Source organism: Bombus pyrosoma, linkage group LG10 (genome assembly GCF_014825855.1).
Source record: "Bombus pyrosoma isolate SC7728 linkage group LG10, ASM1482585v1, whole genome shotgun sequence".
Taxonomy (NCBI): domain Eukaryota; kingdom Metazoa; phylum Arthropoda; class Insecta; order Hymenoptera; family Apidae; genus Bombus; species Bombus pyrosoma.
This window is the reverse complement of record NC_057779.1, coordinates 3245067-3262444: the sequence shown is the minus strand read 5'-3', so window position 1 is coordinate 3262444 and position 17378 is coordinate 3245067. Positions and strand designations below refer to the sequence as shown.

The following is a 17378-nucleotide window of genomic DNA, read 5'->3' as shown; positions in this document are numbered from 1 at the left end:
GCCTAATAAATCTATTCGCCACATATTTATATATCGATAAGTACTACTAGCTTCTCGATATTCGATATTTCACTATGCCATTAAACTATTACATAATAACAATTTGTCAAGTCACACCCTTTTGAAACTTTGTTAAATCCACTGACCTCGTATATATCACGAAGAATGACATGAATTTAAAAACCGCGAAACAGAGGCATACTGACGCGAATATTCATAGCTATTCTCAAAGCTATTTTCTCGCGAGGTTCGTGCACGCCAATCATAATTCATCTCACATTTTCAGCGTGATATCATGCAAAGGATCGTTCATAATGGATTGTCGTGTCTCTCAAGAATTTGATAACAGTGTCTCATAAAAGAGCGGCCACTGATTTACAAGCCGACAGCGGAATACTTAATTTCGAGTAGTTAAATTTTTAAGGATGGCCGTCGGAGGTGACGGTGAAAAGATAAAGTAACGTTTCGGAGATCGATCGAAGCCTGTTATCTTTCGACCTGTTGTTCAAACACTCGAATTTACGTTCTAAAAAGAAGGAGAAGAAGAAGAAGAAGGAAAAAAGAAGGATTCACGTCCAACAATTCATTCAAAATTCATGACACAGATGTCTGGAGGTACCTCGCGTATTATTGAACATTTATATGGTACTTACGATCAAATTTCGTTGTAATTATTATTCGCTTAATTGTCGAATCGAATCGAGCAACCGTTTCGTAGGCGATGACATCAGCAGCAACTGCTTTACAAAATCACTGGAACCATAAAACTCGCGGGTTGCAAAAGCGATTGCATATAGCATTCCGGACTCTAATTAAAGAACAGATCGTTAAAACAATGTTGATGTACTTAACAAGAAAACATTTCTAAGACGAAAACTACATACGGTATAATGAATTGAAAATATAGACAAATTGATCTCATCTATAAATGAAAAAACCGTGTTCCAATCTGATACAAATACGGACGATCGTGTATTATCTACTTATTTACCTACCAATTTTTACCTACATTTTGTATATACATGTTTTCTAATTCGAATAGTACCAAACGATATATCTATACCAATTAATAGCTTCTAATCTTTGGGCCATTATGAGAAGATATTGTTAACTGGGATTCCTTTTCCCATAAGCAAACAAAATTCTGATTATAGAGCATCGACACTTTGATCAGCAAGATAATTATAGTCGTAGTTTGTTCTATAGTCTTTCGAGCGTTTGTTGGGAGAAGCAACGAAAAATCTATGGGCCCCAAGTTAGTCCTTCTGAAACAAAAACACGCGCACAAAGAACTCCGTTGTACAATAATACGAACACTTGGACAATGAAGTATTAATTACAGCAATATACTAATATGATAATTGCAAACGTGTTTCTCATGACTTTACAAAATTTCTAAGCATTAACAGACCTCATCCTTCAAGTAACCTGATCTGCAAAGCCCTGTCCACGAATCCTGCTTTATTCGAACGTATCCACGTTTCTTTCAGCCGTTCGACATCGTTTCGTACGGTCACACAAAGAAGTATACCTGGCAAGGGCAGGGGAGTAAAAGCGAGTATAAAACGAAGAGGACAGGAAAGATCGATGAGCCTCCGCGGCTCCGCGTTACACAGGTGCACTACGTGCACAGGTGAACTGTGGTGATTCTACGAAAGCACGTGCACGATACTAAACAGATGAGAGAGGTATATAGGGGGACGAGAAGAGATACGAGGCCCAGATAGAAGTGGCGCGTGCGCCTATGCATCCGGCTTAAGAAAACTACAGACACGTCGATTCAGTGGGAAAAACGCGAGGTCTTTATGTAACCGGTTCGGACACGAGAAGTTTAAGAAGCTCCCGTACCCGAACGATACGAATAAAAGCGTGTAGGGTCTAATGGTGTCAGATGGTGTCTTTCGCCGTTGTGCCCTGAAAAGGCGAGCAACACACGTGTTCCACGCGGGTACGACGACAAGCGTTTTGTAATTTTGTTAATCGTTCGAGCGAGCCACGGCGATTAAGTAATGATGGAAAGCCCGGTTGCAACGAGCAAGCCGAGCGAGCGCTACGATTTTTGTTAGATGCGCCTCGATAGGCATCTTCTGGCTGGAATCGGTGGCCTTCGCGATTCTTCGATAGTTTCGGTGAGTAAGAGAACGCAATTTTGTAAGGTTTCGTGTTCCTTTTTTCTCGTTTTTCAGTAATTTCACTGGAACTTTGTTTTTTAGGGTTTCGTGTAAGATGTTTCTCTTTTCGATTGGGACATTAGCGATTTACCTTGCGGTAGATTATTCTGAAAATCTGAAGTACACGAGTATCTGAAATTGGGTCAATCTATTTTCTACAGGTATCTAAATGATCTCTCATTTGTACTTATATTTATCTAGAATTATACATGTACACACTCGTTCTAAAGTGGAGACATAGGACAATTAGCATTTTCAATCACATAATTCATGTTCTAGGTAAGACATTCGGTGGATTATTTGAGCGATTCAAAAGACAAGTTCATTAATTTATAAATGTTAATTATAGCTTGCCAAAGGAAGCTGTATTTCGGATGTAAATTTACTATAATTTATTTGTATATTTTTAACAAGTTCACAAAGGCAATAAATCTATTATTTTTTGCCAGGTTTAGTAGTCCTACTGTAAATTTTACCAGAATAGCGTATAATTTTCTACAAATCGAACGATTAACCTTGACAAAGTCAGCCAGTTCAGCTTCTGTGGTGTCCCATTTACTAAATATATACTCTATACTACCACTGAAATACATAAAATTTAATGAAATCCATCCATGATTTCACAACTACCAAACACTTGCCGCAATCAACCAAGCGCGCCTATACTGTTGAATGGGGGTGTAAATAAGAGAGATTAAAACCATCATGTTCTCACCCAAGAAACACTATCACAGAAGAGATAAATACTAAAAGATCGTTGAAAGCAACATTCGAGGATGCCAATCGGCGCGTAAACACGATCGAGAGTGATCAGGCAGTTTTTCACGCGAGATCGTTGGATTTATCGATGATCGGCGAGCGTCGACGAGGACGCGGTTGCAACGTTTGACGTTAATCGATGGAAACTTTATAGCCAGGCGATATATTAGCGGAGAAGGCAGGTGTTGGTGTCGATCGGTCGGCGAAACCGTGTGGTAGCGGTTCGCCGGCAAAAATTCCAGAGGTCCGGGACCGGTTCCTCCCAAAAAATTGGCGCCGAGCGGACCATGTTTCGGGTCAAAGAACGACCTTGCCTCTCCGTGCCCCGTTCGCCGCTCGTGTGTGTTCCCCGCGTACTTTTTCGCGTCCTCGTGCCCCACCGCCACGATACATCGTGGTTTCGCATCGCCACCTCGACGCCAGTGGCGTAATATTACACGATCGTTCGAAATAAAAGGAAGAACAGAAAAAAAAACAACATAGCAGGGGAAACACGAAAACAGAAATAGTTAATCGCTGGAATCCGGTGGCGCTTGGAAGTTTACAGAATCTCGAATTCCTCCCGATTTTCTGTACGATTGCCCGGAGCATTGTATTTATTAACGCGAAGATCAGAAACAAGCGTAAAATAGCGACTACTGTCTTGCAGAAGTTGCATACGTTCTTATAGAAAGTATCGATCACATATGTAGTAATGAATGTTTTAATGTTGTTGCTTATCGTGTATATGAATAAAGGCGCAACACTTGCGACGATAGTATTATTTAGAAAGTGATAATTCAAATTTAAATACGACTACTTCAATTGTCGCGGCTTATAACAGCGAATATATTAGTAGGCGTGAGAAATTGGAGATTGGTCAAATATTTCACTAACCAAATGGTTATTGGGAAATAGTCGTCTGAAATTTGTATAGCGTTACAGCGTGAAGTAGGTTTCTCGTAGCGGAGCCTATAGAAGCTTATATAGATTCAGAGAGTCAGCACGAACAATGAACGTGTGCACGGCGTCTGCATCTGTTCGAGAAAGTGCAAGCGTTTTGTAATCCCGCGTAATTTTACGAGGACAGAGGCTCGCGGCTGATGCGATTCGACTTGCTGGCCATCTGTCTACGCGGCGAGATTTTGTTATAGCGAGTGTTTTACGCGGCCCCTTGCGCCATAGTAATACCGTGAAAAATCGTGATATTAAGGTTATTCAGTCCGAGTAATTAATCATACTTTGAACGTACGAATATTGCACTTAAAACGAGACTGATTGCCCAAGAATAGAATAATTAATGTTTTCCCAGGGCGATTATTTAGTACCTTTCGTCGCTACCGATCACCGTTAAACGTAAGACTCGTCAAAGAAAATGAACGTTTCGGGCGACAATAAGGAAACTCGATCGCATCGATACACGTGCTCTTTAGTTGCCATTGTAACGAGATACAAACAATCGAAGGAGCTTTTTTTCGTTACCGCGTTACGCCAGTGGCTGATACACTTATTGAGTACGCGATCGGTGGCGTGCAACCGCGCATGCGCATGATCGCCGCAGAGTTGCGCACAAGCGAACGCGCGAACCGCGCACAACAAGGCAATTGCGCAACTCGCAACTCGACGATAAGGGGACGAGGGGGCGAAGAGCGCCGATCGGTGGCGCGGCCGCCAAAAGTGAAATCGAGAGGTGGAACACAGGACGAAACGGAGGGGAATCGCCGGCAGCTGTTAAATGAAAACATAGGATTAAGGGTAAACCGGGAGCTAGAGAGAGGCGAGCCATTATGCATGGTCGAGATCGCGGATATCTTGCCAATTTTTCTCCCTTTCGATGTACTATTGCTCACCAGATATTTGAACAAGAAGTATGTGAACGCTTATCATAACGAGAGTTTAAGTATATAATGTATGTATTATGTAAAACATTTTGAAACTTCATTAGTACTAGTAATAAATCACGTCTATCGTGATTATATTGGTAGAGTTTAAATCCAGTTTGAAAATGTATACAGGAGATACAAGCTAAGAAAATGATGAAACAGTGGTTATAAAAAGTATTAACGCATTACTGTATTTATTATAGCATTTACATACTAATTAGTTGGATTCAAGTATATTAAATTTCGTATCATATAGTAGCACTTTCATACGGTTACAAAAACTTGATACTATGAAAATCAAATAAATAACCTGATAAGAAGACGTCTCATTGAAAATTAAGGATATGTGCCAATACTTTTTGGAGCCACTATATATAATGCACTTGACTAGCAGCATATTTACAGTCGTTACTACAGTCAGATAGTCAGTTAACCGTTTTCACTCAACCTTCATATTTTTCATGATGCTGTTTTTTTAAATGACAAAGGAGATCTTACTAAGTAATAAAACAGTTAACCGTCTGGCGATTCGTTGCGCAACTACGTATGGAAATACTTTGGCTATCGAAACAGAAACAACGCGAACGATTGACATTATCGACGCTTAGAATCGCAGAGAATGGTTCGAATTGCTAAAGGACCACCCATGCAAGAGGTATACGTATACAAAAATTACGCTCATGCGGGCACTGCCTAACGATTCGACCGCGATATTTTGCGTAATTTATTTCGCGGTTTCTTGCATTGAAAGAAATCCACTTTTCTCTTATTTACAGTTTTAACTTGCAATTTATATGTGCCTTTTCACCACGTGTACACTTCAGATTATAGCGGATAACAAAGTCTCTGTCACCGTGAATACTTGTACTGATCCTCGCGTATTTCATTTCTCATCGCACGCAGTTTTTACGCAATTGCCTTCTTCATTACTTAGTAATTACTGAATTTATAGTTATTTCGTTATTATCTACAAAATATGGGGCAAACTCGAGTTCCTATAAAGATCTGAAGTGTAATCTGTTTTTGAAAATCCATTTCCTCAATTCCATTTCATTTAAATTTTCTTTTTAAATCTGCTCACTATAACTTTCACTCTATATTTGTCTCTACCCATATGATGCGTAATTTCATAAGGATATTTCAAACATGGAAAAGCGATATAAGCGTAACTAAAAAAATCTTGCCTCATAGAAGCAAACTTATTGCATATTTGACTGTGTCATAAGAAATGCAATTAATTCACACATTAACGCGACCCTAGACTAACGTTATGGGATCAGAACGTTAGGAAGACATTAATTCACATTGTTTCCAGGATTTCCATTATGCAAAGCGTCCATCGGTGCAATTTTGTGCGGCATTCCTTGACACGAATGCGCATGGAAACGCACGCGTGCACGCCGCACAGAGAGCACGATAAATTTTTAGATAGACTTTAATCGCGCCGTTGCGTTGACTGGATACGCGGTGAAATATCGCTGTTACGTGCGACTCGTCGTAATTAAATACATAATAATTCCTTGGACGTTGAGAGGATCGACGATTACCGTGGTTGGTGCGCACGCTGATTCCTCGAGCGTACATAAGCGGAATGCATCGATCGATTCAGAGTGGAGTCTGACACGCGGTGTGTGCACCGTTATGGCAACTACGGCTGTCATTCGTCCGAGTCTCGACCGAATCAAGAATCGCTTTGCGTGGAAACTATTGTTTCCAGTTGAGAAATAGCAAATCTCGTCCAACTTGGTTAGCACAAGTGCCAGCTGCCAGCCCTATGTTTGGTTCTATCGACAATTGTACTTTTTATTTAGTTTGAAGATTAATTCACTCTATTAGAATAGGATTACTTTAGTAGACTGTAATTTTCCTCATTATTGTAATTGAAGGACTGAAGGAAAAAGATATGTGTCTAGATTTTCAATTCGAAGGATAAAATTACTATTTAGTACAGAGGTCTGTACTGTCAAACTGTCAACATTGTCAAATATTAAAATATTTTTGTATTTATAACTTCAAAAATATAGAAATCCTCCGGAAAATTCTTGAGATAAATTATATTCTAATTTTTATACACATCTCGGAACAATTCGGTTCTATTGAATTAATCGAACGAATAAAAGCGAAGAAATTCAATAGGCTGGATAGATCAACATATTACTTGTATGATATTAAGATAAAAATTGACTTCAAGGGAATAATTAAAGAAAGGACGTATAAGCATTAATTAAATTCTTTTGTGCCGTATATTTATTCTATCCGTTTCCAAAAAAGGATGTATTTATACCACTTTTGTATTGAGTCCCTCGATACTGTTGACCAATTCAATATACAATCTTCGATTGCAACATCCATCGTAACAAAGGTCAAACATCTCCAATAACAATTTCAATTCAATCAGCATCTGAGCCTAATCTAACGTGCTTCGAAATTATTTCAGCTCGAAATTATGGAGAGAAAATTTAGTTTGCTTAAGGAAAGTATTATTAACGAGCGATGAATCATATATAATAATTACCAAAGGGTAATCATATTTCAATCTATTGCACAACGATCGATACAACGAAACGATTCTCATGTAGCAGCTGCTTAAAAGCAATTTCATGTCTTCTCAAACGTTCTATTCCCCCATAGTCGACCGCGTTATGAGCAGCCGCTTGTCCATCTCGATTGTTGCGCCAGACTCGCCGGCGCATCTACTACTTAGGTCCCTGTCATTGACATCGGCAATCATTATCATCATCCTCATTACATTTGCGACGAGTACCACCGATTGATTCCAGTTATTACAAGCATCGATCCACCAACGATGATCCTTCCTTGCGAATGGGGAACCCGCGGCAAACCTGGGTTAATCGACGATAATGTGGCTTTCGATTGGGAAACACAGCTTTGATCCAGGTCAACGACTATCGCGCGCTTTGATCGTGCATGGGGCGATCCTTTATTGAAATCGTTAGGAGGTTTATTAAGTCAACATTTGTTGAAAATGTTAGGTAACTGCTAGGAATCTCTTGGAAATCTACGAATTCCATACGTTTCTTTCATGAATGATATTTGCAAAATAAATATTTCCTCTCTTCTGAATAAATGCTATGGTAAAATTAATGAAATTTCCTGGAAATAAAAGATCGACATCTTTCTCACGAGAGGTTTAAAGATTTATTAGCGGCGGATAGAGGAATATTTAAAATTGATAGTTGGTTAAAATCAGAGATACTAAGTATACTGAGATTTTTTAGAGAAACGTCTATGAATCGCGAAGAGTCGGGAATTAGCCAATCGATATTGCGAATCGGTTGAATCGAGATCGTCGATCCGACTCGATGAAGGCCTTTCACGCACAGGTTACTCAACCGAAATCGTTACAATTTCTTTATCCATCCGGAAACCGCAACTTCGCGCTGCCTAAGTAATACTCGCGGCCTCTGTTTTCGAGGAGTTAAACACCAGTTAAACCAGTTGAAGACTTGCTGTTCGTGATACGGATTGGGTTTCTATCTTTGTATAACATTGTATAATATTTTATTCTTCTTAGTTGAATTATTCATTAACTTGCTAACCGAACAGGACGAGTTAACTCATTATTCGTTGTAACATGGTTAAGACGGTTAACAGATAGCATAGTTTAAGGTTGGAAGTAGGAGTTTCGATGTGTTTCTCACTTCCAGGAACAATTCACCCAATTTTGCAATGTATGAATCATAGACGCTATCTTTCCACGTGTTGATTCTCCTTTCAATCCAGCTCTCGTTAACCTCCATCGACGATAAATTCGTAAAAATTCCGCAATATCTTCTCTAGCTCATTTCCAAGAGGTCTAGGATGCTCAACAATGAACTTTCTAAACTCACACGTCGCTATTCTAATCTTAAATACAACTATCTAAAACAATACGTCGAAAGAGAAGAAGAACGAAGTTGAAAAAAATGAGTGGAAAGATGATAAAGTGGCCGCGATCAAACTTACTCGTGCGTTACACTTGAGCTTCATTTTCTGCACATTCTCATCAAGCTACAGAATAATTATTCATCTATATCGGCGTAATGATTCTTCAAAAATTATGCAGATAAATCAACTGAAATTTGAAATCGAGCATGTCTGAGCTATCGCCAGCTTGTTGCTACGCGAGAACAATAGCCAACAACGATCTTGCGATGCTTCGGATTTGCTCTATTCTTGACTTCGATTAACTTTACTCATTTTTAACAGAAATAGTAGAATTCCTAAAGAATTGTTTCATAGATGGATCAATATCCGAAGAAGATGAAGATTAATTGTAACGCGTGGGTAAGTTCGACCGCTGCTACCTCTTCATCTTTGTGCCCAGTTCTTTCAACTTTCCCGTCACATCTCAGACAAAAATGTCAATTTTTGTTCGTTGAGAGACGCTCTTTAATATCCTGCAAGAATTTTTCGTTTGTAAAAAGGTCGATAAATGGCCAGCTTTTAACATCCTCCTGTTACTCATACCAAATACGCAAATATTAATTTCAAACTTTCATCGGTCCGCTCACTGTATGTCAAATTTCTCAGTATCATAAAACTTTAGCAAATCGTAAACGGTACAAAAAAACCGAAGAATGACAAAGACTGAGACCGGTGGCTTGAATCACTAACATCCGAGGATCATTAACGTCTCTCTGGAGGATTCGCGAGAGTCTCTCCCCGTGGAGAAAAGTGACGCACTACTCGTGTTCGTGGTCGCAGATCGCTATTGGGAAATCACGCGACTTTGATCCGGCTCCGCTCGTTTTATCGCGTGTTCCCTCCTTCGGTTTGATGCCTAGGCTTCGACGAGGATACGCGCGCGCGTGTGCACGGTGACACTACCGTCGTCGGTGTCAAGGATTCCGAAGAATGAGCCTATACCGAGATTTATTGGGTTATTTGCGTATATGTTACAAGGCTACGAGCGCCAAGTGACAACGGTGAATCCTGGACAGCTGATCTTCCGCTGCACGCCACCACCTCCTGCTTTTTCCTTATTCTCATAAAGGCACAATGTGGAGGCAAAACGTCATATTCCTCTTTACTCTGACAATGAGCGTTTGATGCCATTTGCTTGCAATAGGTTTTCCATGACGTCAATGATTAACGGTTTTGCTCTCTGAAGAAGCTACTAATACGGGTTTCTACAGGTGGGTTATGACGTGACGTTTTATGGATGTGGCATTTAAATTTTTTTAGAAAGTAATAAAATAACGAGGAAGACGGAAGAGAAGCTTACGTTACACGCGTCTGTGATACCAGGACCTTTTGCATGAATGATTTATTATTATGTATTTGTGAAAATTAGAAATTGACAGGTTGCAGGTTATTGATTGTAGAAATTTTTTTCCAATTTTAAACCACGACGAATTATCATTTGTAAAACTTCTAAAATTTCATGCTTTCTTCGTTACCATTATTGTAAGAGGGCAAAGAATAACCAGAAACTCGAACTTGTTACTGTTACTGTAAAAGAGTTGTAATTTGTGAATTTAGAAGTTTTATTAATAATATTGTTATAACTGTGCGCAAGAATCGAGCTTTCAGGAAAATACAACTGACTTTTGGTGAGCAAGTCTGCTGTTTATCAAAAATATCAAAATTTTACTTTATTTGTATGAATTTCAAATTGAATAAAATACAGGATGCGGTTATGTTACTATAATTGAAAGGATATTAAGGATAATAAGGAAAGGATATAACGACAAAGATGTTAAGATTTGCTTAAGACTCTACAATTAATCGTTTCGTACACAACAACGTTTAATTGAAATAACGAATAATAAATAATAGAAAATGATTCGGTGAATCGATCAATTTGACGTGAACTAATTGTGTTTCGAGAGTGCACAGTTGTTTGGTGTTTGTTTGCAGTTAGACGATCATTTGAAGTAAAAGTTACTTAATATCTGTATGCAAAGGGTACGCAGGTGATTAAACTTGGTTAATCGACTGTCTATTAAGAACATTGAACTTCTCCTGGATAAAGGATAGAAGTTTCCATGGTCGTCTACATTAGGCTAATCCGACAACTCTTAAACGCAAGGTGGAAATATGAAATATGAATAAAATTGCCATTTCTGTAATTCTTGTGCAAGCATCGGCGCGCTGATGATTAGATAATTTTTATTACGAAGTATATTATGTTGCAATTATTCTTGTCGTGGTTTCTACCGAGGCCGTTTCTTAAACATTACATAGTTTTAAACATAGTAATAAAAAAATTATATAAATTAACTCTTACAAGAAAAGATATTCGCGAAGAATATTAAGAAGTTAGAAAAAGAACAAGTTTCATGAACACGTACAGAAGAGTGACGATTAAACCACTGATTGAGAAAGACAAGTTAATTTGTTACACATTTTGTCAATTTTTTGTCCATAATTCCTTATTTAGAAACCTCCTATTACTTTATACGTTGTCCTACTTCTGTTAATAATAAATTACATCAGATTTACATATGTAAAGACTAAAATTGACAGGAACTAAATTGAAGATCAATTGACTCAAATTGATTCCATGACTATAGAGAAGTTTCTACTTAAAAAGCAACCCAGCAAACGAGTTAAATATAGAACCAAACATTCCATCGAAGAGTCCAGGACTTAATTACAATCACTGGCCATTTTCGTTTTTACGTATCTAAAGGTACATAGAAATCCAAGGATTTCGTATTTCTTTGAAACGACCGCGTTTATCTTTCACCTGTCAACTTCTGAACAATCACGAGTTATCTACGAGCCGCTATGGAATTAAATTTTACAATAATAATCTCGTTTTTCCACGGTATAACGCGTCGACGATGTTGCAAACGTCCGTGTCGAAAGTAGCAATCGAGTGCATGGTCTAATTGCGCGATAATTGCCAGGATAACCTTGTCGTGTCGTGGCGTCCTTCCTATTTCTTCGTTTCACAATCCACTAGGTGGCCACGTACGAATTTCTTCTTCGAAGGGATTCCACCGCTTTGAACACTTCCTTGTGGCGCAATGCCAGAAATTCTGGACATTTTCCTTTCTTCAAGGCGTTCACCATTCCACAGAAGCGAAATCATAGACGAAAGAAACTTGGTCGAAGGTGATGACCCCATCACGTCATGATTAACCTTACGAATCGTGATGTTTCGCAAGGTATAACACGAAATTATAAATGGATCAACTTTGGTCCGAGGAGTCAGGCCACGATCAATGCATAATTACCTCGATAAACGAGACAGCGAATTTGCATAATAATCGCAGGACTAAAAGGCTCACTGAACTTTCGTTGTACACTCTATCTTTAATTGATCATCGCTCAAGTGATTTTTGACATCCTTTTAGTCAGTTTTCGCAGTATGGACTTCCTATGGGTCTAGAGGTTTAATCGACGAGGCTCCAGGTATATAAATTTTTCATTCAAAGGATTTTCTGGACGTCTGATTAATTTTTAAGTCGATTCGAAGGACGAAATTTCGGATGAACACATCCTACTGAACAAATTGAACGATCTACGTGGACAAAATTAATTAAAGGACATTTTCATGAATTTTTAGTTCCTAAATGACAGAAAAAAGAGGAAACAGGAATACGAGAAATGTTGAGCTGTTTGTTTAATATTTTTAACAACTGAATACTCGAATAATATTTTGTTATAGTAACGTACGTCAAGTTGTATGTAAAGTATGCCAAGAAATTGGAACATCAATATTTCCACTTTGTCCGTTTAAACTCATATCAACATCGACGTTACTCTGTGCTTCGTGTCTTATCATTCGCATAATTCCTACAATTCCTAGCTTGTCTAAAAAAAAAAAAAAAAAGAAAAAATCCCCAAAAATCATTCAAATGTATCTTCAAACATCACAGAACGAATCTCTGTGCCGAAAACTCTTCAAATCCCAAAATCCACGGACTTATCCACAAATTCTCGTGTTCAGTAATTGCGTGGCAATTACACCAATGACCCCGGTTTGCCGGTTGACCTTACCGGGAATGCTGTTTTAAATTCCTGCATTTCGCAATTGGCGGATGCTCGTAGCACGTTCCTCGTTCCCGACCACGTATTAGGCAGAACCAGTCGTTTTTGACGCGCGGAACTCCGTATTTCAACCGCGTAGAAGCGTCTATCCATGATGGACGGAGAAAGAGAAAGAACAAGAGAGTGAAACACTCGTAAACACAGAGAGGAAGAAGGATAGAGAGGTTGCTCGGGTCCGGTTGAACGAGACTCGCATACGGAAAACCAATGTCCCAATGTCACAACGATGATACGCTACCGCCCCCGCTCGCCTCCCGGAATAGTTTTTTTATCCGTTGCTTTGGCGGCCGCACGATGACAAGAAAAGGTTATGTAACGCGAGGCCTAAATACCAATCGACGTGTCCTGCCGGATGCACGGAGAAGAGATCTGCATCCAGATTGCAGATTGTCCCCATCGATCGATCGCGAGTGAATCGTTTGGCTGACGTAAGCAAAAGGAACGAGGCGAGACAGTTCGGACATCGGAGGTGTTGATTATCGGCGCGTGGAATTTTTACACGATGAATTAGAATTTGTTTATTCTAATGGTGTCGTGATGAAACTTCTAGTTGGAGAGCAGTGGGTCAAGTGGTAGGAGAGAGATTTTCTGGAAGCGATTAGACGTCATTGTAAATCTGTCCTTTGGACGAGTCTCTGTGTGGTGGATTGAATTGATGTGATTCGCCAGTAGAAGCGATGAATGTAGATTTTCTGTTGGGATAGGATTTTTGTGATACAGTCTGTAGTACATACTACATAGTATATTTTTATACGCGTTTTGTTTATGTCATATACCGTATAATTGATTATAATTTTCTTCAAAAATCCTTGATTCTTCAGGCCAAAATTGGGCCACAGATTCGCGACGGCGAGTGGCGCCAACATTGCAAAACCGGTTAATTTAGAATTGTGTCCAGTGACCCATCGACCGAATGATTGATGTTCTACAAGGGGAACGAAGCCGCGATATTCGGTGTAACATGCAAACGAGGCTAGTGGAAGCGCCACCGGTCGATACCAGTTCGGATAAATGCAAAAGGTGATCCATAGACAGAACAGAACATCTACTTGGCTGAGACAAGAATATCACGATAAAAAGAAGGCGGGTTTTAGGACCAGTTCCATTTTAGGAGTTTAAATCCATGTCTTATATCTGATTCCAAAATTAGATCCGGGCAAAGATTATTTACACCGGATGGATTTTCGAATTAAGCGATGGAGAAAACAATCTACTATAAAAAATGGGCATTTATAAGTTAGCAAATTACAATAGTTCTCCATCGGTTGGACTTTAGATGAACCGATCAAAAAAACAATTTTCAAGTTGATTACTATCCAACTATCAGATAACTGACCATCTGTCTAAATTCTAGCATTCCACGCAGTCACGATCTATTAAAATATCTGTCAGTACATTCAGCGTACGTTATACAGCGAATCACGTTCATTTAGCCAGTTGAATTTTAGATGAACTGATCTAGAAGACAGTGGACCATAAAAATTCGCACAGTCAATCATTACCCGTTGCACTGCTCCAAACGATTGCGATCTAAACTTTCGTCCATAAAACATCAAGCAACACACCCCTCATAAATCAGCAAATCACACCGTATCAAACCCCGGTACTATTTCTTCGTGCTGTTTCACTTATCTCCCAATTAAAACAGCCTGTGGTACGATCAGTTCCACGCTCATGACCAAAACGTCTTAGAAACCCTTTCGAAAGGCGAGCACAAACACCGTCGATCCACGAGAGATCGTATCGAGAGTCCGATCCATCGAGTCGATCACCGGCGTTCCTATGTCGGAGGGAATAATTTCACGCTGAAAAGGCCCGTTAAAAGGCCGCCACGGGACCGTAATTTCCTGAACCCTGCGTGGAACGCGGCCGATACACGAAGACCGAATCGAATTCGCGGCTCGTCCCTGAGAATCGTGGAACGAAGCATCGCGAGGCCGTCACTTTATTAAATTACATAGTCTTAAATAACGTAAAATGCCTCTCGCGGGCGATAATTCTCGGTCGAGAGCGGGCAAAGCGCGCGAGCTGGCACCGCTTGACAGGCAGCGCGCAATTGATATTGCGAAATCTTGCGAAATACATCCGCAGGGCTCCACGGGGTGAGAGGGGAGGAGGGATGAGAAGGTGGGGGAGTTTCTTCGTTTCCAGGCGATTTCGTGCGAAACAATTAGCGGCGAACGAGAAGAGAGAAAAAGAAACGACACCCTTGGCCCCGCCGTTGATCCCTGTTGATTCTTCTCTCGCGCTGGTTAATCGCACACCGACTTTATGAGATTTCTGGGTGACAGTCGGTTGTTTCGTTCGTGTGGCCCATGGCCAGAGTAACGCACGAACCGTGAGTGTTTTTTGCTACGTGGATGGGACTCGTCGGTGTCAGGATGGTTTCCAGAGTTGTCTGAATGTTGAGAAATTTTTCAGATGTTTGGCCATGTTAAACGTGATTGAACGAAGATTGACAGAGTTTGTGGTATACGTATATAATATCGTGAACGTTATTTTTAAGATTAGCGGTGATACGGCGAATCATTGTTCTGATCATTCGGCTAGATTTCGAAGAACGTTCAGTCAAAGGACTCGTACACTTGGAAAGAAATCCCTTGGTTTGAATTAAGTTTGAAGTTATTAAGTTTTCATTCGTCGTTCGTTTGACTTAAGAAACCGCATTACAATCAGCGAATTTATAGCTTGGGTTAGATTGATTTCGAAAGACATGTGCTGCTAATTGATGAAATCATTCGCTGTATATTTGTTTCATTCAACAAATCGCTCTATTGCACTGGAGAATTTCCTTGAATTTTTTCATCAAATCAATTCAATAATGAAATACATCAAATTACAATCTTCTTTCCAAACAAGTACCTCTTCTAACGAATAGCAGCAAACTTTCGTGCGTATCCTGAAGAATGCAGCGGGTTGCACAAAAGGCGCAATCCGCAGAGGGCGAGCATAAATCTCGCATGTACAAATTAGTATCAATTGCACGGGTAATTACGGGCTGCGAAAACTCAATTACGGTGTCCCGTGTCGATCGAGCCGACCACGTACGACGTGAACTGACGCGCGCCGGCCGTTTCTGGAGCACAAGTCAATCGGCAGTTATTGCGCGAGGAAACGTTGGATCCGGAGAGCCTTTTCTTGGTCGGTGAACCGAGAAAACACCGAGGACACCGGCTGACCCAAGATCGAGATCGTTTCGATGCTGATTTCGATGTCTGTTAAATACTCGATCGAAATGACTTTGCTTGAGATCTGCATGAGTGAGTCTTAGATCGCTCTTAATATATAACGTGTCATAAAAAGAAGCATCACTTTTATGTTTAACTTCTTTCCGTTCGTGTTATGGCAATTTTATTGTAACAGTCGTATAGCGTGGAGCATCCAATTTTATCATGGAACGTTCAACGCCTGCACAATTATGGTAATAGGAATTTATTATTGAGATCAATCATTCGAATTGTTAAATTCGTACGTTAAAAAGTAGGAACATTAATTGGCTCTTTCATTCGCCTGATTTAAACGGCTCTACATTTCTTCCAATTGGAAGAACTTAAAAGGAAAGCTTAAAAACGTGTACGGTATAAACGTGTACAGTCTCAAAATCTTATTTAGGCGCGGAGAAAAATAAGGTCATGTTTCAGTTAGGTTTGTGTAAGGCTTCTAGTACGGTTGAGTTAGGTCTGGGATAGGCTCACGTCATAAATAATCCGTTTCGAGCGTTTGATTCATCATTAGACATGGTGTACATTGCCGTTTGAACTTTGTCGGCCTCTCACTTGATCGTGATTGATGTTCGTGGAACATAGCACACAAAATGTATCAGCTATTGCTGCTGTAAATTAATAGGTACTTCTCGTGTTAGTTGAAAAAATATAATACACGAAAAGTAGGTGTATAGTACAGTACAGTAGATTATTGTGCTATTATATAAATTCATTAATTCGTTTATTTATTGACCAATCAATAAGCCTTTCAAATATGCTTGTAAATGAAACGCGAGATAAATTAGTATCGAGCGAACACCGACTATAAAAAAGCTTTTCTTACAGGTGGTGAAAGTAAATAGATCTCAAAAAAATTATTCACATTAATAATGATAGCTTTGCTTTTTATACAAATTGAACTTCTTCCTTGTATCTTGACGCTGCTGAAGTATAACGGAAGAAGAAAAACATTTTTAAATCCATATACTTGTTATAATCAGAAGATTGAGTTTCAAACGAAATCGTGTTTGTATCTCCATAAAAAGCAAAAGCGTGGTACTCGTAAAGAAATCCTGTACTTATAATGGCAATTTCACGGGATAGAAAGCTTGGTGCCCAATCAAGCAGAGCCATAACCATAACCCGAAGGGTTGCGTGCTGCACTCCTTAACAAAAAACAGATGTTCAAGTTGAATCACGTGAAAAAGTAATTGGCAAGAAACCTGCGTTTTATGGGGATCGTTATCAAAAGGGTTGTTACGACGTGTTCCGCCTAGAACGTGAAGAAGTAAGCCATTGTCCATGACCCACATTCCGTGGTATAAATTCGAAGGGAATTATCTTCCAGGAAAGTAATTCCTTGTTACCATTACCAGGAA

At 39.6% G+C, this 17378-nt stretch overlaps 1 protein-coding gene and 1 long non-coding RNA gene across 2 annotated transcripts in view; one reads left to right on the top strand and one right to left on the bottom strand.

The window, feature by feature from the left end:
* The window catches only part of LOC122571948 (nuclear migration protein nudC), a 102907-nt gene that overhangs the window by 12395 nt on the left and 73134 nt on the right, over positions 1-17378 (bottom strand). The gene's annotated exons all lie outside the window — the stretch shown is intronic.
* On the top strand, positions 1989-2545 carry LOC122571952. Its single transcript, XR_006318303.1, has 3 exons — positions 1989-2129; positions 2214-2332; positions 2451-2545. It is a non-coding gene; the product is annotated as an uncharacterized LOC122571952 (long non-coding RNA).